This window comes from Podarcis bocagei (assembly GCF_964188305.1).
Source record: "Podarcis bocagei genome assembly, chromosome: 8".
Taxonomy (NCBI): Eukaryota; Metazoa; Chordata; class Lepidosauria; order Squamata; family Lacertidae; genus Podarcis; species Podarcis bocagei.
Genome location: NC_138133.1, coordinates 35,405,639 through 35,428,472, shown reverse-complemented (window position 1 = coordinate 35,428,472; position 22,834 = coordinate 35,405,639). Strand labels below are relative to the sequence as shown.

General features: G+C 43.3%; 1 long non-coding RNA gene across 1 annotated transcript in view; it reads left to right on the top strand.

Annotated features, from left to right (window-relative positions):
• Positions 1-10,924: 10,924 nt before the first annotated feature.
• LOC308593474 overlaps positions 10,925-22,834 on the top strand; it is a 32,111-nt gene continuing 20,201 nt past the window's right edge. The window contains exons 1-2 of the long non-coding RNA XR_014010969.1: positions 10,925-11,257; positions 12,274-12,372. This is a non-coding gene — a long non-coding RNA (uncharacterized lncRNA). The remainder of the gene's footprint in view (positions 11,258-12,273; positions 12,373-22,834) is intronic.

The following is a 22,834-nucleotide window of genomic DNA, read 5'->3' as shown; positions in this document are numbered from 1 at the left end:
GGTCCTGTTGCTCCGCCATGACCACCCTGCCAATTTGGATACAATAAAGGAACTGGAGGCCCCTCGACTGTCCTCGGGTCCAGTATTGGACCACTTTGACCGGATATCCCCAGCCAATGTGGACAGACTCCTCCGAGCTGGAAAGCCCACCACTTGTCCTCTCGACCTGTGCCCGTCTTGGCTGATTAGAGCATGTCCAGACGAGGTGCGGGCCCCCCTTGGCACCGGGACATTCCCAGGGGAACTGAAGGAGGTAGTGGTGTGCCCGCTCTTAAATAAAACATCATTAGATCTCTTAGATCTACCCAATTACCACCCGGTTTCGAATCTTCCATTCCTGGGTAAGGTGATTGAGAGAGCGGTTGCTGAACAGCTTGGTAGGTTTCTGGATGAAACATCGGCTCTGGATCCATTCCAGTCCGGCTTCCGCGCTGGTCATGGGACCGAGACGGCTCTGGTCGCCCTAACAGATGATCTCCGCAAGCAGCTGGATCGAGGCGGGTCGGGGCTGCTGATTCTTCTAGACCTGTCAGCAGCCTTCGACATGGTCGATCACAAACTCCTGGACCACCGCCTTGCCAATGTGGGGATCCAGGGCACAGTCCTTCAATGGCTGCGCTCGTTTCTCTCTGGTCGGGGACAGAGGGTGGCGCTTGGGGGGGAATTGTCATCGCGCCACTCCTTGGTGTGTGCCCCAGGGTGCGATACTCTCCCCGATGCTTTTTAACATCTTTATGCACCCCCTTGCCCAGCTTGTCCGGAGTTTTGGGCTGGGCTGCCATCAGTATGCTGATGACACCCAACTCTATCTATTGATGGATGGCCATCCTGACTCGGCCCCAGACACACTGATCAGATGCTTGGAAGCTATTGCTGGATGGTTACGTGGGAGCCGGTTGAAGTTAAATCCTTTGAAGACAGAAGTCCTCTGGCTGGGATGGGATGATATGGGATTGAGGGGGCAACTCCCATCTCTTGGGGGGGTGCAATTAGCGCCAGCACCGTCCGTTAAGAGTTTGGGTGTAATCTTCGATACCTCCCTCTCCATGGAGGCGCAGATTGCAGCTATAACAAAGGCGGCATTTTTTCATCTCCGCCAAGCTAAGCAGTTGGCTCCTTACCTCTCTTGCCCTGACTTAGCCACTGTGATCCACGCGACAGTCACCTCCAGACTGGATTATTGTAACTCGCTCTACGTGGGGCTGCCCTTGAGACTGACCCAGAAACTCCAGCGGGTGCAGAATGCCGCGGCGAGACTCCTTACGGGGTCTTCACTGCGAGATCACATTCATCCGGTGCTATACCAGCTGCACTGGCTCCCGGTGGAGTTTAAGGTGCTGGTTTTAACCTTTAAAGCCCTATACGGCCTAGGACCCTCGTACCTACGGGACCGCCTCTCCTGGTATGCCCCACAGAGGAACTTACGGTCTTCAAATAAAAACATCTTGAAGGTCCCAGGCCACAGCTAGAGCCAGGGCTTTTTCGGCTGCGACTCCAACCTGGTGGAATGCTCTGTCACAAGAGACAAGGGCCCTGCAAGACTTGACATCTTTCCGCAGGGCCTGCAAGACAGAGCTGTTCCACCAGGCCTTTGGTCAGGGCGCAGCCTGACTCCCTCCTTTGACAATCTTTACAGAACTTTAGTTTATGGTTGCCATCAATTTTGATTTTAATTAATTTTTATAATGTTGTTAGAATGTTGCACTATTTTAGTGTTGTTAGCCGTCCTGAGCCCGGCTTCGGCTGGGGAGGGCGGGATATAAATAAATTATTATTATTATTATTATTATTATTATTATTATTATTATTATTATTAACATAATTTCTATTGGAAGCTGAAATGCAGTGGAAAGAAAACAGCACTGCATGTGGTGAACACGGGTTAGAATGGACACTGATGCCTTGTTACATCCCTAGAGGCACAGGAGGACACCACCTTTCTGAAGCTAAGCAGGTATGGGACTGGTTGATGCCTGCAGTGGTGACAGTCGTACACATACACTGTCAGGTGTGCATGCAGGAGCCAGGCCCTGTGACCAGTAGGACTTTGCAGGACTGGGGCCTTCCCAAATTTGTTCTGAAGAGGCAAGGTGTGGCCTCACAGATGAGGCCGATTGGTAACTCACAGCACCTGGTGGCAAGAGCTGGGAAGGGATATAAGGTCAGCATTTCCCTTCGGCTCTTTGCCACAGCAACACGCTTCCTGCCTTGCTGTGATTAGTTTCTTGCTTCCTGATCCTTGAACCTCAGCTTCTTGACTCCTTGCTTCTTGATCCTCGAACCCTTGACTTCTTGACTCCTTGCTTCTTGATCCTCGGATCCCCGACTTTGTGGCTCCTTGCTTTCTGACCCTTGGACCCTTGGCTTCTTGACTCCCAGCTCTCTGACCCTCAGACTCTTGGCTTCCTGACTCCTGACTCCTGGCTTCTGGACCCCTGTTCCTGCTCCCATCCTGCCATCTTGCCCCCGGTCCTGACGTCCCCTGCCGGGACTTCGATCGCCCATGAACTGGATCGTGACACACACATTCTTGGGGTCCAAGATGGAAGAAAAAGCAGGACATCAATGCAAGAATAAATAAATAAATAAAAAGATGCACCCGAAGGAGGACAAATAACCCTTTACTCGTGTCCATGCTTAGTGTGCTATTGCTTAAACTTTTGTCCTGGTATTTAATTTCATAACCATCTTTAATATGATGATGCAAATGTGTAACATGTAAGAGAGATATTTAACCATTATAACCATAATGGTACTAAGTCCAAACAACACTACAATCTGATGGAAATGTGGGGAAGGGGGGCGGGAATTGGTTACTTGTCAATATCCAGAAAAAAACAGTGGAAGTCAAGCAGACTTAGTGTTAGTCAAACCAGGGAGAGGACGCATATGCCCATAATTGCCTCTTTCAGCCAGGCATCAATGTCCCTGTGCCTGTGCAAAAGGAAACACACTCGGAAAAACAGCATGTATTGAATTTTGTCTGTGGGGAGAAGACTCATAGGAAGAGCTGAACCAGGTTCATGTTAGTCATTTAGAGATAATGGGGCATAATGGCCTTAGAAAGTACACCAGGAGCTTGTTGTTAAGCAGGCAACCTGCAGGTAAAAAAAGCAAGCTATTTGAGCAATCTCAAAATACGTGCTACATGAGAAGGGTGCAAAAAGTGGTCCGTGATGTTCTCTTTGCCAGTGAACATACTGTGTTTGTGTGACTTCTCTCCCTTCTGCTAGTTCTGTTCCCTTCACAGTCAGATGTTTGTAACAACACTAAATGATCAAACGGGGCTTTTATTCAGTCTCTGTCAGTCACTCCAGGAGAGAGGCTATAGAAATTATCAGTTGCTGCTGCCACCAGACACATTCTTCATAAGCAGGGGGTTTGGATAATCCTTATTAGCACCTACTATTTTATGAACTTAGTAAAGATCTTGTTCCCATTCAATTAACTGAACCTAGGCCTCACCAACCCCCAGGAATTGTGAGGAGGGGGAATCTGGAAATGCAAGAAGAGGAGAGAGGAGGGGGAATTATCCAAATTTCCTCTTCTACCACTGAATTCCACTGGGGAAAACTGCTCTTTAGTGCTCAATTGGCGCAAATGGCAATTTGAGTTTTCTCCAGATTGATGTCTGCTCTGGTTTAGTACTGAAGTGAGGGTTTTTCCATGGGAAAGGAGTGAAAATCACTCAGACCTGTGCTTTCTAAGCATTGGACAAGCAGAAGTGGGGACAAGCCCTTTGTTTAGGTGCACAGAAGACTGTTACTGAGTCCAACACATTTCAAATTGAAATCTCTTTCCAGCCAACTTGTGTCTTGTGTTCTGGATTCTCTGTCACAAAAATATTTTAAACAATATGCCCGTCCATAGCAGCAAAGAGGAACAATTTACACAGTAGAATTCTAAAAGAGCAAATATCAAACAAACAACAGATAGCATACATCTGAAAGGCTATGCGGTAATATCATACACTTCTGTCTTATCACCTTCTTTAAACTAAGAAGTCTTAAATGTCACAACCTTTCCTCATAGGGGAGATGATCCATCATTTGGATTGCCCTTTTCTGAACCTTTTCCAACACTACAACATCCTTTTTTGAGGGAAGGTGACCAATCATGGAGTCAGCTCCAAAATGGCCTCTAGGCCACATTCAACTAGATTTATTTCAAGCCCCTGTGGCTGTCATTCTTGCCATTTGTGTTGTCACCTCATCGTCCCCCAGCACTCCAGAAGGCCAAGCCATTAGTGAGTGGGTCAGGAACTGAAGGATCTTTATTGTTATGTAAAAGATTCAACCAATATTGTAAATCCTTTTATTATTACCCAAGTGTGCGATCAAGTAGCTACTATATTGACTTAGGTGTTAACCTTTACTGCTGCAGAAGCCATCACCAACCTCCCCCTGCCTCTCTGGATACTTCAGATCATTGCCTCAGATCCTAGAAAACAGTCTTCTATTCCTAAATGTTCTTTAGTGTCCCCAAGATATTTTCTCTGCTGGAGGCCAAATTATTTTGTTCGCAAATACTTAAACAGAAAGCAAATCAATCATTCACACACATTCAATGAATGTGCAAGAAATAATGCAGTTTTGATGTTTCAGTCTCTTCTATCATTCTATTAGAGATTTTTATGCCTTTTTTTCCCCTCCACCCCAACTGACAATCTAGATAATGTAACATGACAATAAGCCCCAAACGAAACCTTTTGTACAATATCAAAATGGAACAACTACCTGCTACTCATTTTCTAGTAAATAAGCATTGACTTATTTGTATGTCAATCTTACATACAAAAGATTTATGGTAGATTTTATATCCTCTGCATTCAGAATGTTAACACTGCCCTCTGCTGTCTGTCTGGATTCAAGGTGATTTTTATTTTTATTTTTATTTTTAAAGAGATTTGAATCTTTAATATCACTTACTATGGAATGTAAAAAAGTCATCCTCGGACTTTGAAAGGCAGGATATTAATTCCAGATAGATAGACTGACAGATCAATAGACAAAATAGCTCTACCTGCTTATAATGGGATTCCAGGGGTTACCTGGGTGGAGATTATTATTATTTATTGAATTTATATACCGCTCTATACCCAGAGTGGGTCACGGTGATAGCAGGGTTGAGGCTTCATGAATGATGCACCAGTGGCAGCATAGGATTGGCTCCACCAATGCAACCAAGAAGACCCAACCTTACTGAGGCCCTGTCCCACTGAAGTGAGCTATAGTGATGATGGCATGGGGGACAGATTTGCCCCACCACCCCAGCTGCTACATTTGGAGGTACAGAGAACTCCAGAAAACATTTCTGGGGGGAAAAGCATTTATAATACTGTCCATTCTTTCCCCTTTTTTCCTTTTTGTTCCTGTCAGGGAACTGATATCGGAGCCAGAGGCGGAGGGAAGGCTCTCAAGTGATGCTGGAGAGGGACCCAGCAGGGAGAGAGGTAGCTCAGTGGGGGAAGGAAATCAGCGCAACACCAGGGATAAAGGGGGGCAGATGGGGGAATCGGCGAAAGGGCTCCAGGACTCTTCGCTGGACACCAGCGGGGAGAGCACGGGTCCTCCGCTACCCACACCCTCCCTGCGCAGAAGACTTCCGCGCAGGGAGAGTAGGAGGAGACTTGGCGTCAAACAGCTTTTATGCTGAAAAGGTTTAAGAAACGCCCACTGACGGATTCTGCTAGCGACTGAGGCAGCCACGAAGTGAAGGGCTGTCCAGGCAGAAAAGGTTTAACAAGGCAACATAGCCAGGAGTGGCGGCAACTTACACACGAGCAACCCCTATATTCATTACAGTTCCTATAGAAAGCTTTCCTTATTAGCTTAAAGACTGAACATTTCAGTTTTCATTGCCTTGATTCAATGTGCATATTTAAGAAGAAATAAAGCATAGTGGATGCTGTTTTCTTAAAAGAAAAGTTGTGGCTTTCGGTGACATTTCCCATACCACTTCCCTTCCCAGAACATCACAGCCTGGTGCTCATAACGGCTTACAGGATCCATTGTTTTCTCTCAATTACTTCAGATGTGAATAACATTACAACGAGAAGCTTTCATAACCAATATGCTTCTAAGCACATGCTGCTCCTCTGAAGTGCCGTGTCGTATTACGGTACAGCGGCTGACGCACAATCTATGGTGAAGGAAAGTCTGCCAATACTGAAGCCTCAGAATGGGACATGTCCTTTTTAAGTACAAACTCATTAAAATATTAGCTACTAGAAGTGGAAATGTAGCTAAGCATGAAGTATGTGGCTTGGAAGTACTTGGGGATCCCCATTGGGCATGGCTTGCAGACCTTGGTAAATGTTGGGCAGTGGGTCCCAGGTGGGCAGGTTGGGTTTCACTTACCCAAGGCTCCCTTACCAAGGAAAGAACATCTTTTCCCAATCCTTGCAGGGGGTGAGTTTCCAGGGGTGGAGAGATAGTTCTCTCAGACAAATGGATTGATTTTATGTGCCCACACTTAAATATAACATTTCCCCTCCAGAATTGGTGTGCCAAAACTTTTTTCAGGCTGTGGGGTCAATGGAGTATCATAGCCATCAGTCACAAGCACACTGCAGTCGTCAAACACACTGCTTTGCTTAAGGCACCAGGAGTGGTGTCCAAACTTTTTTCAAAGAGGGCCAGATTTGATTAAGTGAAGGGCCGTGAGGGCCAACCAAGGGGCCAACCAAAGTTGTCACCCTTTTTTTAGGGTTGAAGTTGTTGAGGTTTTTTTAGGATTTTACCCCAGGAAATAAACTGCCACGGGGCCTGGTTAAACTGTCCAGCAGGCCAGATTAGGCCCCCGAAATGGTCTTTGGATATGCCTGGAGCAATCTGCCTCATTGATTTTAATAGCTGCAATTTTGGCATGTTACCATTCCAAAATATATTTGAGATCCCCAAAGAAGAGCCTCTCTATTCCATTATCAACCCTGTCAGAGGCATCTCTAGAGCCCACATAACATAAAGAGGGTTTCCAATGCCACACACAGCATGTATGGAGAACCGTCAGTAACATATCCACATCTGGAGCCATTAGCAGTTCTAATGCAGAAGCCAAACCTAAAGGTAAACTCAGCTGGTGTGATTGTGTGCATGTGTGAACCGACAAACATTGTTTTTCATAGCTAGCAGGGATGACCACTAGAATAAGAAATCAAAATGCTGAAAGATATAAGGAAGGCTGGATCTTCTTTATTGCATATATGAAAAAGTATTATAAGCAGATAATCAACGTAGCAGGATGGTAAGATTCTCAGCAGTGTAAGAAATAACAAAAGTTTATACAGTGGTAGCTCAGGTTACATACGCTTCAGGTTATAGACTCTGCTAACCCAGAAATAGTACCTCGGGTTAAGAACTTTGCTTCAGGATGAGAACAGAAATCGTGCTCCAGCGGCATGGCAGCAGCAGGAGGCCCTATTAGCTAAAGTGGTGCTTCGGGTTAAGAACAGTTTCAGGTTAAGAATGGACCTCTGGAATGAATTAAGTACTTAACCTGAGGTACCACTGTATAAGGAGTTGTGATAGACAGGGTGAACCAAGGAACTGTGAGAAAAACAGGAGATAAAAGGAACCATGGAAGGGGAGGATGGGAAGTTGGTTATGTTTTCTGGGGGGGGGTGTGTAATCTTAAAATTGTTACTTTTTCTTATTACAGAGATTCTTTTCTTTTTGTATTATTTTTGTTTACATTTTATCAATATGGAAATGTTTCAGAAATGCAAACAACAACAACAGCAACAACAACAACATTGTTTTTCAGGAAGTTGGATAGAGCTTAAACTAAAGAAGACTGAAAGTCTTCATCTCGGTGACCTGGACCCTTTGAACACTGGACCCTTCAGAACAAGACCTCAACCAGGACCCAGTCATGGAAACAGGTTACTTTCCCAGTGCTCCCTCTACTCAATCTTATGTGCTTCTATTTGTGTGTTCCACTGTGTTCAACAAGGCCCACACCCTAGGAGTCTCTGGGATTATGTCAAGGAGCTGTCAGGCGACTGCAGGTCATCCACAGGGCAGGAAAGAACACGAGGCACGGAATGCAATTAGTTTTTATTCACAGAAAGTGACAACACAGCAGAGTTACTCTGGCTTGACTCATTCATCTTAAGACTGGCCCTGCCTACTCCCTCTAGCCTCTCACTCTGGACCCCTCCCAAACAGAGACTGTGATGAGGGGGTGAGCTCCTCCTCTGAACCCATCTGGTCCATTGCTCTCCTTAAGTGGGGGTCATGGGGGAAGGACAGCCAGCAGGATGGGGACTGTCCAGCTGCTGACTAGCAGAGGCAATCTCTGACTCCTCTCTGTCTGAGTCTGTGCTATTCCTGAGACTCTCAGCATCCAGCCCTGTCCTGGAAGGGCCTCCTCCTTCTTCTGAACCCCCTTGATCGCTCAAGCCTCCTGCTTCAAGCACCTCCCAATTCTTCCCTTCCCCAGGCTGCTCTCCAATGTCCCACCACAATCTAGAGTCCAAGTAATCTTCTGTGTTATTCCTGAGGGGCTCTAGGGCAGGTGGCACCCACCACTCTTTCTCATCCAGCCAGTCCCTGACAATTTAGGATTGTAGACGCAGGACAACAACTGGTCTTTGACCCTAGTAAACCCTGGGACAAGTGGACAAGTTAAATCCAGGAGCAGATAGGTTGGGAACTTTGGCTACGTCTGGCTTGAGCCTTGTGTGGTGACCTCCAGCCCACTTCATTGCTCACCATAGGCCATGCTGGCTGGGGATGATGGGAGTTGGAATCGAATAAAATCTGGCAGGCATCACATTGGCTACCACAAAGTTAACGCAGCCATCAACATTTCACAGGTGAAATTAGGGACCTGCTTGCAATGCCCCTGTTATCATTCCAGGGATTTCTGGCTGAGCCTCTTTCTCCTGGATGGCTGCTCCTCCATTTGTTGCATGTTGCACTCATTTGTTTAGCAGGGATCTGTCTTCCACCCTTTTAAAAGTCAAGGCTGTGTTTGCTCTTTTGCTCCTTAATGATATACTGGGCAAACGTAATTGTCCTGTAATAGATTAACAGCACTTCCATATTTGTTTTATTTTGATTGATGATTTCTTAAAATGATAGATGGTTTACTAAAAAATAAGTGCTTTACATAAATTATCAAAAGATGCCAATATAATAAACAAACTTGATGACCAAGTACATATGATAAAATTATATACAACTTGGCAGCTGCAGTGTGTAAAATAGCAGGTTGGCTGTATTTACCAACCAGGCCTCATTAATTCCCTGGTCCTTAAAAAGAAGACAGCCAGCCTATCTACTGTATCTCTCTGTGTGTCTGTGCAGATTAATTCCTCTTCACAGAAAAATAAAACCAGGCCCATATGCTGCAGATTAGGTGCTGAATTTACATGAAATTTTTGCTGAGCATTTAACAGACTGTATTTGAAATCACTAAATCAGATGCATGTATGCCTAAAGACAGGTTGTCAAAAATGTCCCAAAGCATTTCACTATCTTTAATTCTATATAGAACTTAGCTAAAATAACACAAGAGTTTAAGAGCTAGGATTTTCCAGCTAGAGAAACACCTCTGAAGAAATGGAAATGTGTGAAGGATGAATGAGCCTAAGGCTAGAAATGAACTGTTAAGAGTCAGTAAATATAAGCCACATCATCAAGCCCAGGAATTTAATGCAATGAGATTACAAAATATATACAGATGCCTCAGTTTTCTTGCTCCATATTTGTACCTGTGAAAGAATTCTGCTTCCGTGTTCTATGAGAAAGCCCCAGCTCATGGAAATTGTCAATAATAATAAGTGACATGATCTATATAAAGCAGGATTTGGCATTAAGGAAAAACTCTACAAATTTCTGAAATCTCTGTTGTATTCTGGATCCATTCCTTGATCTGAGAATGCCTCTTGATTAATTGCAAGTCTATCCCAGGAATTACAGGACAAACTGAACTTGGCAGAACTTCAGAGTGCTTTGCTACATGCATGGACAAATATAATAATAATAATAATAATAATAATAATAATAATAATAATAATAATAATAATAATAATAATAATTTCAGAAGCACCAAGCCTTGTTTTTCTCTGGCTTCCAGGTCACCAATACATACCCAAAAGCATTCTTATTAGGGAGTACACCCCATTAAATTCAGCAGCATGTACATCTGAGTAAACATATCAAGAATCCGTTTCTAAGTACTGAAGCAAAGCATCCTTCTCCGGTTTCAACTCCCCCCTCCAAAGTTTTAGCACAACATATTTTGTATACAACATTTTATTATGTAAGCCCTGTAAATTCCATCAAGTCTCCCTATTCCTCCCATGTGGTCATCAGACCACACCGTTTCCAACAGTAGGATTTATTTAAGGGCCTCTTAACTGCCACCAGGAGAGTACATAGGAAGCTGTTTCATGCCCCCTAGAATCTTGATCAATTGCCATGGCAACTATATCCTCATATTTTTAGCCTCTGTCATATATGGTCATCTTCATTTATCAACTGATATTATGGAAACTAGCATATGGTTTTTCAAAGCTGCTGGAGCACAGACATGCCACCTCCTTTCCCCTGCTTGTGGAAATTTGGTTAGAAAGTTATTTGAGAGAAAATGAAGCTGAAGGCATCTATCACACAGTATTCATGGAGGACATATCTATATGAGGGATAAACAACTGTTTCTAAACATATTAATGATGCTAAACTCATATAATTGGGTAGCTAGCAGAGACTCGACATAGAACACATGGAGGATTAGTAAATAAATGGCTTACTGTGGCGGAAAAATTTGTTTTGCTGGGCAGGTTGGGTCCCCAAGTGTTTTCCCTGCCAGCAAATGGCAGCCTCTGATTGGCCAGCGTTCCAGGAGAGGGGGTTGAAAATGAGAGAATTTTGAGAGACATTTGGTAGGTTCGTTTGGTAGGTTGGGATAGAGGTTGGGAGATAGGGAGTGAGAGGAAAGAGAATTGGTTCTGGGTAGAAATATCCACTCTGAGGAATATATCAAAAGCTAGAGAAAGGAGTCTCTGAGCTTAGTGTGAAGGACAGTGTGTGGTGTCCTGTGAGAGTAATAGGCCAGGAATTAACTGGGAGGCTCAGGCTGTGCCAGGAGAAGTAGAAGCTGTGAGGATTTAGTCTACTTAGGTCTCATTCCAGCCAGGAGGGGAGAGATCCTTCTGCAAAAGGAGAAGACTCCCAAACCAGTTAAGAGGGGTGTGGAGATCCCTTGGGTCTGTTACTTGGAGTACCTCAGGAGTTGAGTTGTCTAAGAGGTGTGTAACTGACAGGAAGTACCACCTTGTTTAAGAACCAAAGTATTAAGTGGCAACAGCTGTGCAACAGCTGAGAAAGAACTGAAGTGAAATAGCATTATAATCTGAAGTATCCTATGTTTTACCCACTTGTGTCATAAACTTCCTTTGTTTAATAAAATCTTTATTGTTTATTTGATCAAATCCTGCCCAAGACTCCAAATTTTTAAGTTTTCCCTCGCACAGGTCCCCCACAAGATAATCTGGGGTAGTTTGTAGGAATTGGTGGAATTGGTGTTCTGTGAGGTGGGTGCACTATATTTAAGTGAGGGTGGGTCCAATGGTGCCAGGGGGAAAGGGCCGTCTCACAGTCGCAATTACATTTGTTGAAAACAGGACAGGCATTCCTGAAAAGCATATTGTTATCTTTTTGGCTCAGGTGGCAAATTACCTGACTTGGATCTTAGAGTACATTATGGAACAGGTGGGAACTATTCCTTGGTTATAATTAAGAATAGTGGCATATATTATTGGGTTGCTGTAGATATGCCCACACAGAGGGAATAAATGTGGGTATAAAAATGATTTGGTACCATACTACAGGCTGTGGCTCCGATCTGGTGGAACACTCTGTCACAAGAGACCAGGGCCCTACGGGACTTGACATCTTTCCGCAGGGCCTGCAAGACAGAGCTGTTCCACCAGGCCTTTGGCCAGGGCACAGCCTGACTCCCTCCCTCAGCAATCCTCGTGAAGCTCTGGCCCAATGGTTGCCAGTGGCTTGAATTAATTAATTTTATAATGAATGATTTTAGAGTGTTGTTTATGCTGTACTTTTGTACTGTTTTATTGTTGTTAGCCGCCCTGAGCCTGGCTTCGGCTGGGGAGGGCGGGATATAAATAAAATTTATTATTATTATTATTATTATTATTATTATTATTATTATTAACACCACTGTGTAAAGATATTATACTAAGGCTGTTTTATTATTATTATTTAAGGAAATAATCATCATTATTGCTCTTGCTTTATTCAGCCAGAACACAATGAAATTGCTACCACCTGCTGGCACACATAATTATGACAGCCCTGCTTTACCTATACTACTCTGAAGAAAACATCATTGCGTAAATAGGTATTTAAATAATTATTTTGAGGGGAATTAAATGTATTTGCAGATTAATGCAGAAATGGAACACAAGCCATGAATCTGTACACAGAAATTCACATTTCATAACACATTCTTTCCTTTTTCCTGGGGAATGTATGATGAATGTTGATGAATTGGGGCAAACTTTCATTCTATAATATGATACAGTTTCTCATTATGATGATAAGAATATTTAGCAGTTATGTAGTGTTCCTCTTACAAATAGGTCCTTCCAGAGGTCCAGAGAAGCCAGAGCAATTTCCAGCTTTTGAAGCCTCTAGTCATAATAAAAATAGAAAATGATAACACACAAAACTGAACTAAGATAGCAATCCTATGCACAAGAAGCTGGCCTAAAGTGCACCAGTGTAAATTAAGTCGGCATCAAGTTGCACCAGATCCAAAGCCCATTCAGCAGCAAATTTGCTGATGGCTGAACCAGCCTAAGCCTGGCAGAGGGAAAGCAAGCCATTAAAATGATGTTCTATGCTGGGTTGCCAGGTCATGTGACCAAGCTCAATGGACTTAGGCTCCAACCCAAGGGAAGGCCCTGTTGTGGGCTTCCTCTAATGCTCGATGCAGGCCTTAAAGGCAGCTTTTATGCAATAGCTTCTCTTCCAGAATGCAGATTCTGTTCAGGAGGAGTCAATTTCCCTGAGAAATATGCACAGGCTTGAGGGCAGGCCTGTGGGTGTCATCCACAGAGACAAAATGACTCAAATAGTTACATTGGAGGCACCTGCCTCCATGATGAATTTAATTTGTGTTGATAGCATGGGACAGCACTGGTGCCTCTGATAAGTCTCATTTTAATTGATTGAAAACATGTTGTACACTGGAATGGTTTGTGGACTTTCAAAAGGTCTGTCAAGGGAACCGAAAGACCAGAATATTTCTTGACATACTGATTGTAATAACTGGCAAAGCCTGAAAACCATTGTGTGTCTTTCTACATTCTTGGTGCTTGCCAGTCTAATAGGGCCTAGACCTTGGACAGCTCCATCTGGATATCTTAGCAAGAGACTATGTGTCCCAACAACTCTGCAGATGGCACACAAATGATGTCCTTGGAGCCATGCTGAGATGATTAGGAAAATATCAGAATATCATTCAAGTAAATAACGACAAATCAGTCTAATATAACACATTCACAAAGTGTGGAGAGATGCTTGGAGCAATGCAGAGTCCAGAAGGGCATAACAGTTTAGTCACAAGGTGAAATGCTATATGCCCATTCTTTGTTTTGAAGTCCTTCCAATCACCCCCCTCTTTGATGGATACTGTGCCCCCACGGAAAATTGGTAAAAATTGTGACCACCATTCAAAGACTGGGATAGTGAATATCAATTCCAGTTGGTAATAGCATCTGGGGCTTGATAATAGCTACACAAGCACAATTCCCTACATTTTTATTTACAATAGCATGTGTGTGGCAGCTGGATGGCTGGATAAAACCACAGCTGAGATGTTTCTTAATGAAGTTCTAGACTGCAAGATACCCTGCAGGTATCTTGGCCCATGGGATTGGCTTGATAGTAGGGTCGTATTGGCTGGTGTGTGGCAAAAGTGTCAGCTTCCGCAAGACTGGAAATCATGGTACTTTCCTGGGAGCAGAGAGCTTGCCAATGGTGTTGTTATTGCTGTTACAGTAGCTCCAGTAAATTACAATCAATGTCAACAGCAGTCATATGAGTCAAAAGCCAAGCTGTGGGCTCACCAGAAGATTTTACCTCAGGGGAAGATCACCGTAAGTGTCTAGGCTTCCATTTTGGTTATCTAAGAGATTTTTCTTCTGGAGGCTTCTGTCTGCCAGTGTCAATCAAAATGGTTCCCCGAATGCTGGCTCTGATCCAGCCCTTTAGCTGGTGCCTCTAAAGCTTCCAATAGTGTATCTGGATTGCTGTTAGATTTGTTGGTCATGACATAAATTCATCTGGCTATTGATGGAACTACTTTTGGGTATAGTTCAGAGATTTTTGGAACCAGTTCAGTGAGCTTTGTTCAATTCCACTAGTTCATCCAAAGCAGTGGTTAGGAGTCACTGAAGTGGTTCCAGCAGATATTTGGGATAGAAAGGAAAGAATATAAATACATTGGTACCTCGGGTTACATACGCTAACCCAGAAATATTACCTTGGGTTGAGAACTTTGCTTCAGGATGAGAACAGAAATCATGCAGCAGCAGGAGGCCCCATTAGCTAAAGTGGTGCTTCAGGTTAAGAACAGTTTCAGGTTAAGAACGGACCTCCGGAAAGAATTAAGTTCTTAACCTGAGGTACCACTGTATGTTCTAGGTGTGTGAGCCTCTTAAATTTCATAGGACTCATGCCGTTTAGCAATGTGCAGACATTCATTCTAGTGTGTGAGTCTGCTAGCAACTTTAGAATCACTCAGAATTGCCCAGCTTTTGCCCAGCTTTTGCCAAGCAGAAACCTTTCAATTGTGCCCCAAAATTCACTTTAGGTGAAATGTAGGGGACACGCTTAATCCAGTTAAACAGTTCAGCGACTATTGTTTTTACCTCAGTTAACAAACCACTAACCCCATGTTCAGCAATCATCAATACTACTTTTGAAGCAATGCTGCAGAGTTCTGAAATATTATATGTGAAGGGACTTCTAGACCATATATTGGTGAAGAGACCTGAGTGTATCTGTGCCCCCCTTGTTCATTTTAAATGTGGGTCGTCATGCTAAGCATTTCTATATGTATGCATCACATCTTTCAATTCTTTAATAAAGTTTGACAATTTGTGACAGGACAGAAAATGAATTCATTATATTTAGTAATAGAAAACCCATTTCTCATTTTTCCAGAGCCCAAGAGCTGCAATGAAATTGCCTCAACCACTATATCACAATTCTCCACCTTTGTGCCTCTTAAGGTCACCCTCAAGGGTCTTCAATTTCCTTATGTTCATAGCTTGGCACCTGGTAATTTGCAGACCTAGGAAATAAGGAAGCTACATTTTCTCCTAAGAAGGATTTTTTTTTTAACTTGGGAAGAAATAAATCTGTCAGGAGGGGAAAATATTAAAATTAAGAAGCATGACTAATAATCAGAAGGTGCCATGACCAATTTTGTCCAACAATTGTCACGGGGAAAAGTTGGCACACTTAGACAGAAACTCTCTATTGTGCCCAAGAAAATTGTCAATGTGAAAGAAATGGAAGTTTTATTTTGATAATATGTATGGTTAAAGTCTTTCTTTCTTTTCTTTTCCTTTTTTGGTAATACAGCCCAATGGCAGGCAAAATTTCCCTTCCTTAAGAAGTTATTTAGCATGCTGTCTGTTTCCAACTTCAGTGGACATTCAGTAGGTACACTCAAGGTATATTAGGACTATTACAAGATATAATAAATGATCACAATCCACATACTACTGCAATGTTAGGCAAAGTTCTGGGCTTCAGTAGTAGACTTTCAAATACCGTTAATGAGTATTGTATATGCATTAGACACATGGAAGAGACTGTGATGTCTGCCTGTGTGGCCCCAACCTCACTGCAATCCTGACTAAGTGATAAAAGTGGTGCCCGTGTCGTAAGGGCAGCTCCTCATTGCCGCCCTACTGTACCAAATTTGCAAGACAGCTAGAATGCAGGGTTCTTTGTGGGAAGTGCCATAGGATGTCTATCGCAGAAAAATGGCAGTTGGGTAATACATGCCCATAGAAAAGAAGCAGCAAATATTGTGTAAGTTGGTACATGCTTTCTGTTGGGCAGGAGGCAACAGAAGCAAGATGGGGTATATATGAAGGAAACAAGATAGATAGCTATGGCAGGGATGGGGAAACTGACCTGCCGGATGTTGTTGAACTCCAACTCTTGTTAGCACGCAGTGAGGGAACTGCCAGAAGGCCCTTGGAGCTGGACCTCAGTGTAGTCATGTACTTTTTATTTATTATATTTATATGTTTACAGTATTTCTATACCACTTTTCAAGCAGACCTCACAAAACGGTTTACATAAGATTATTACAGCAAAAGAATGGAGATGACAACTAGGTGTTGTTTTTTCAAAAAAGGGAAAAAAATATTACTGCTATTTTTCTCCTCTCGGGGCAAGATGGTCCTTCAGATGTCCCTGTGGAGAGTGTTTGGAGGAGGGGAGTTCACTATGGGAGCTGGCTGGAGGCAGTTCTTGCACCTTCTTTCTTCTCCTCTCTCCTCAGGGTGAGATGGTTTTCCAGATACCCTTGTGGTGGCAGCTGGGATTATGTTCTTACCTGCTCCTGGGCTATGGGATGTGTGCGGAATGAATTTAGGAAAGCAAGAACCGGGGAACCAGATGGTAGTATAGTTTTTATGAGCAAGGAGGCTCAGAGTCAGCGGAGAGGGTGGGAATAGTGCTTCATGCAGAGCAGAAGTCAATGTATTTGTGACATATATGGGGAGAGAAAGGTAAGGGATGAATGGCTTTGACTATGAATGAGGAAGAAATTCTGCTTAGAGAAAGAGATTAAGATAATATAACATGGCTCCAGAAGAGATTTCCAGATTCAAGTGGTGAACAGAGGGACTGGAAATATAAATGGATAGAATTCTGCAAATTATTTAGCAAGCTGTCTCTTCTATGGTACTCTCAATTTTTCCTTCTTCATTTGAATCAGAGTTCAGGAATGATCCCCACCCCATTTAATACTCTGATGTTGCCTTCACTAACCTGGTGCCCTCCAGATACATTTGTCTACATGTCCTATCAGCCCCAACCAGCCCAGCTCAGTTGGTGGGGATGATGGGAGTTGTAGTCCAGCAACATCTGGCACGTACAACATCTAGGACAGGGGTCTGCAACCCGCGGCTCCGGAGCCGCATGTGGCTCTTTTACACCTTTGCCGCGGCTCCGGGGCGGATACTAGCGAGGGGAGGAGGCGCATTGTGTGCCCCGACACTCCCCACTGTGGCGGGCGCTGTACTGGCTGTGACGTCGCATGTGGGCAGTGTGTGTGTTAGTCACGCACCGTCCCGACGTCACTTTCCCGCCCGCCCGCTACATTTTAAGGGGCATGTACGCTGGTAACTGCATTGAAAGGGGGCATGTACGCTGGTCACTGTTTTGAAGGGGAGTGAAGAACACACACACACACACACACACAAAAAGGTAACTTGTTAATTTAACGTTTATTTCTATGAGGAGGAGTAATTCTGAGGGGTCAAACAAAGAAATAATAATAAAAAGTGACAAAAAAGTTATTTTTATAATGACGAGTTTTGTGGCTCCCAGTTTTTTTCCCCTTCGGAAACGGGTCCAAGTGGCTCTTTTTGTCTTAAAGGTTGCAGACCCCTGATCTAGGACATCTGCTGTAGTGGCATGCACAGCCACAAATGGGTTAAGGATGTAAATATACATCTGATCGCTAGATGTCATCCTCCTCCAACATTTGTTCCTATTGTGCCTTTTTAAAAAAGAAAGGGGCTATACTTGGCAGGCTGCTGTAATCCTTGCTCTGTCTCACTGATCTCAAGAAGAGATCCTTTTATACAATAGTGGGGAATCTGCAATATTGGGGCATTTCATAAAGCAATTCCTTAGTGGCTTCTGTGTTCTGATCTGTACAAACAAGTTCATATAGATAAAAACAATTGATTCACTGCAGAGTTGCCTTTTCAGAGGATTTTTTTTTGGGGGGGTGGGGGGTTGTGGGATTGATGAGGATGCATAATCATGCACATGAAGCATTGGGTAGCAGTTGTTAGAAGGGCATCTGGGATAGCCTATGCTATTTGCCACCATTCTGGCTGGCAATTACTTCTTACCACAGGTGACCAATGGAGTAGCAATCTGCATCTCTTATTTAATAGGACCTCAGGTGGAATGGAACATACTCTGTGGGTAGACATAAATATTTTCGCCTATAAACATGTCATCCATACAAATACACAGGCCTTAACCGTGCTATCAGATCTTTGCCTGCTGCCCCCATCCATACTATCAAGGTTAGCACCTGAAACCCACAATATTGTTTTCCTCCCAGTGATGAGGATTATCTAGGTTGTTACCTTTCTCCAGCATCCAGTTATAGTTTAACATGCACATATAGGAAACAAGTTAGAACAGTTTTCATGGGCGTTTCACCCCAAACACAAAGCTAGATAATGTCAATTATGCAACCAGGAAAGTTTTTAGTAATGTATTAGGAAAGCAAAGCACTGAGATGTAGAAATCCATTGACTCTCTCTCTCTCTCTCTCTCTCCCCCTCCCTCCTTCCCACCCCCCTCTCTCTGTGTATGCTGCACCTGTGGGTTCCTGTGGGCTATATGTGTGGTGTATCTGTGTGAATGTCTGTTCATGTAGCATGTGGCCCTAAGAGAACTGTCCAACCATCTATGTGGCCCTAATCACCCCAACCTAATCACTTTTATGGAGTTAATCTATGAAGCTATTTCACTTTCAGCTGATTTCAGTGTGTCTCCTGCATGCAAATCATTTAGAATTTTTTTTCCAGTTAGCAAGTTGACAATTTTAGTGCTCAAAATTATATATACACATATATTCATTGTAGTTGATTCTCAGTAATTGATCATAACTACTAGATTATTTAATAAATGTGATTATTGAATAACTTTCAGGTTGGTAACTAATTAACTGAAATTTATTGATTAATTAATTATTGTAAGCTGCTCAGAGAAGCTGGGGAAGCCCAGCCAGATGGGCAGGGTATTATTATTATTAGTATTAGTAGTAGTAGTAGTAGTAATTTTATTATTAGTATTATTATTAATGTATTTGACTTCATGAGAATGATAATGATCTGAAATTAAATGGTCATTGAAATATAATAACTGCTGGGAAGAATTTGAAAACATTATGTGACAGAGAAGAACCGTTTTCACATCCAAAGACCCTTAATGGCAATGATAGAGACCTTTGTTCGCACAACAGTTTCCACTGAACTTTCTACTCCCTATAGCCCCATGCTGGACTGCAAGGCACAGGCAAATGTGTCATTTCAGTTTTCCGCTTTCTCAGTTTTCTGCTCTTAAGCTTATATTCCCACTTTTCCAAATCAGTTTGTGATTTCTGTGAAAGAGCGGCATCTGCAAGAGGTAGACAGTGGCAGCAGAGCAGTATGGTTGCTGAGGAACTGCCCTGCCTGTTCCTCTGTGGCTATCTGGGTCCACAGCTTGCACCACTTGCTTTCTCCCTGCCTGCACCACCTGCAAACTATACTACAAACTACACACCTGTCATCCTCCAAGGGAGTACAGGACAAGCCAGTAGCTTAGTAGAGATTCTGCCTTTCTGCCTACTTTATACTCGCTAGATTTCTGGACCTGGTGGTGTCTATCTGATGGGCAAGTTTCATTGGTCACAACAGACAGGCATGATGGGCAGAGTGGATTAACATTACAGAATAACAGGTGTGAAAGGATGCTGTCCAACCCACATGTAACTGGCAGCTGGATTGTGGGCAGAGGCAGATTTAGGGGAGCGCAACTGGCTTGCCCACAATGGGCACCAAGCCGAGATAGTGCCACACGAACCACAAACAACTGAAGGTGAGAGGCAGTGGGCACTGATTTTGGCATCACACAGGGTGTTGCCGAAATTTTAAAGCCCAAAGTGTACCACTGTTGTGGAGGTGGAGAGAGGAGCATTTTTTGGTGCCTGGAAGCATCACCCTGCTGAACACATCAGGAAGAGGAAAGGAAGAGCAAACCGGATACTGCATTTGGTCACTTCCAAGTGAGTTGGTAAGGAAAGGCACAGAGCAGTTCATTTCCTGATCCAGGTTGGTGTCGCCCACTGGGGAGGCAGACTCCTCTCTGTCTCCCCCAGTTAGATTGGCTGCCTGGGTTGAGTTAGTCAAACCTGTTTCACTTGTGTGTTGATAGTAAATTGAGCTGGGACTCTTAACCGCATCTATGGTTTCGTGTCTTCCTTTATGGGTCTGGGGAGGAATGGAATGCGAATATAGACCCATCGCTGCAATGAAAGCAGAAACTAGATAGCCCCCTTTCAGTGCTGCAGTCTCAGTCCAGATCACAGCCCCCACAGATGCTTTTTTTGGAAGCAAGGCATGTGGTCGGCTCCAAACATGTCATTCCTTATGATATTAACATAACCTATCACATGGTTCTCACACTGCCAGAGGCATGACAAGTTGCCTGCAACTGTTCTTGGCCAAGAAATGGGCAGTAGAATTTGCACTAGCTAGAGTTTTTAGCTCTTCCTCTGGCACACCTGATAATACTATAATTTTTTTATTGAAATTCTGCTTGATGAGCGGGAACTGTGCTGTTTTCTGACTTTTGGCAAATTGCTCAGTTCTGACTTGAGCAGAGAGGAGTCAAGACATCACTACTGTTATATAGAAACAGAACCTCATAATCCTGTATTATAGGTAGCAAATGCTAATCATAGACTCACAGAATGGTAGAATTGGAAGGGACACTGAGCATCATTTAGTTCAACCCCCTGCAATGCAGGAATATGCAGTTGTCCCATACGGGGATCAAACCTGCAACCTTGGCATTATCAGCACAATGCTGTAACCAGCTGAGCTAATCAGCTCCTGAAAGGCTAACCTGGTAGAAGTCAGCATTTGTGTTTAACACTGGGAGCAAGTAGAACATGTGGTTTGGAGGAATGTCATTTCCTTTGCATCCCTTTCCCTATTCTTGCTCTCCCTTGGCCTACCTCCATCCCTAAAAGCTCTCTGCCATTACATCACAGGGGCTGCCAACTGTGTGGGTCTGTGATGCTCAATCAATGGTCGGATCAGGGAATAATCCATTTAAGCTGGTGCAAGAGATGAACCTGTTACAATATTGTAGCCAGAGAAATATGATCTGAAATCTGTTGCATGGCTATTTGAATCATTGTGTGTGTGTGTTGCGCGCGCCCATAGAAGATTCATGGAGGAGCAACCACCAGACCCAAAAGCTCTGCCATCTTGGTATGATGGGGGCAGGAGGTGTGGGGGACAGATTTTCCTATTTCCCTGCTCCCTTGCTTTTCTTTCCTCCCTTCCCATTGACCACAACAGCAGAATATAACTGCACCAGGTTCAACAGTGTCATTCCTGAGCTTGTTTGGGGATATGTTGGTCCATTTCATCTACTAACAGCCCTCTTGACATGTCCCCTGTCTTGGTCTCCACCACCATTGGGATATTTGTGCCCACAGGAGGTCTCTGGAGACACAAGCACTGTCCCATTGGTGGGTCTCCTTCTCTCAGCTGGTGGAATGGTGGGGGATGGCCATGGCTCAGTGGTAGAGGATATGTGTTACATGTATAAGGGACCTAGGTTCAATCTCTGGTATCTCCAGGGAGGGTTGAGGAGAGATGCCTTCTTAAAATCTTGGAGAGCTGCTGCCAGCAGTGTCAACAGTCCTGAACTAGAGGGACCAGTGGTCTGATTCACTTTAAGGTAGCTTCCTAATGCTGTTTCTGAGATAGCAGTCTTAATCCACGAAAGGAAGATGACAAAAATCCCTTCATTTGCTTCTCTCGCATCTAGAATTCAGCAATATATTCCACTCTTTCCCATATGAAACCACATAGAATTATTTCCTTACAAACAGCATGGGTAAAATTTTTATTTTTGGAGGAAAAGTTTTCTTCCCTTCCTTTCCTTCCTTCTTAAAAAAAAAATCTGCCTAGGCAATAATGGGGTTGGTGTGGGTGGGATAAGATCTACTAGGAAAACGCTTTTTAACCTTTATTCTTAGCATAAATCACAAGGCTCATTTTTCACAGTCTCCTTTCTATAGAATTCAATTAAAGGTCAGATTTCTAATGGGGATCCTAATTATTAATGTATTACCACTTTTAAATTATTAATGAGTTGACATATTTGCATAATGGGTAAAGAAAATGCCCAAGAACAACTTTCGTATCATATGAGGAACCTTCAAAATGTTTAATCAACGTCTTTTTTAAAATGTTCGGAGGCAATCTGGCTCTTAATCATTCAGTCAATTCTTGGAAAAATCCATGTAAAACATTTTACCCTTAAAATCTGCACCGTTATTAATCACTGGGGAAATATTAATCTTTGCGATGGAAAGGCATATGATTTTGCTTCTTGGTTTTTGATTGGGTACAGCTTTATGAATGGAGAAAATACACTTCAAAGTTTGGACTTGGAGATTTATGGAAGGCATTTTTAATTCCTGTCATTTCCTGGATTTGTAAAAAAAAAGTATCTTTGAAAAAATACATATTATAAACTTCCTTCTTGTTTAAATATGACAGTCACTTGCTATGGTTTTATTCATGGAAGCTTGTAATGCAAAACAAATCTGATTGGAACACACTTTTGACAAAATTCTAGCATTCATAAGGCCAGTTCCTACAAATAGCTTACAGACCATCAGTGTCCTCAGAGACTAGCCTCCGTTTCAACAGAGGCTTGCTGTTCTGCATGGGTGGCTGATACTCAAGAAACACAAGCCCAAAGCTTTCCTGAGCATGCAGAGTTAATCATGTGTTTCTTTG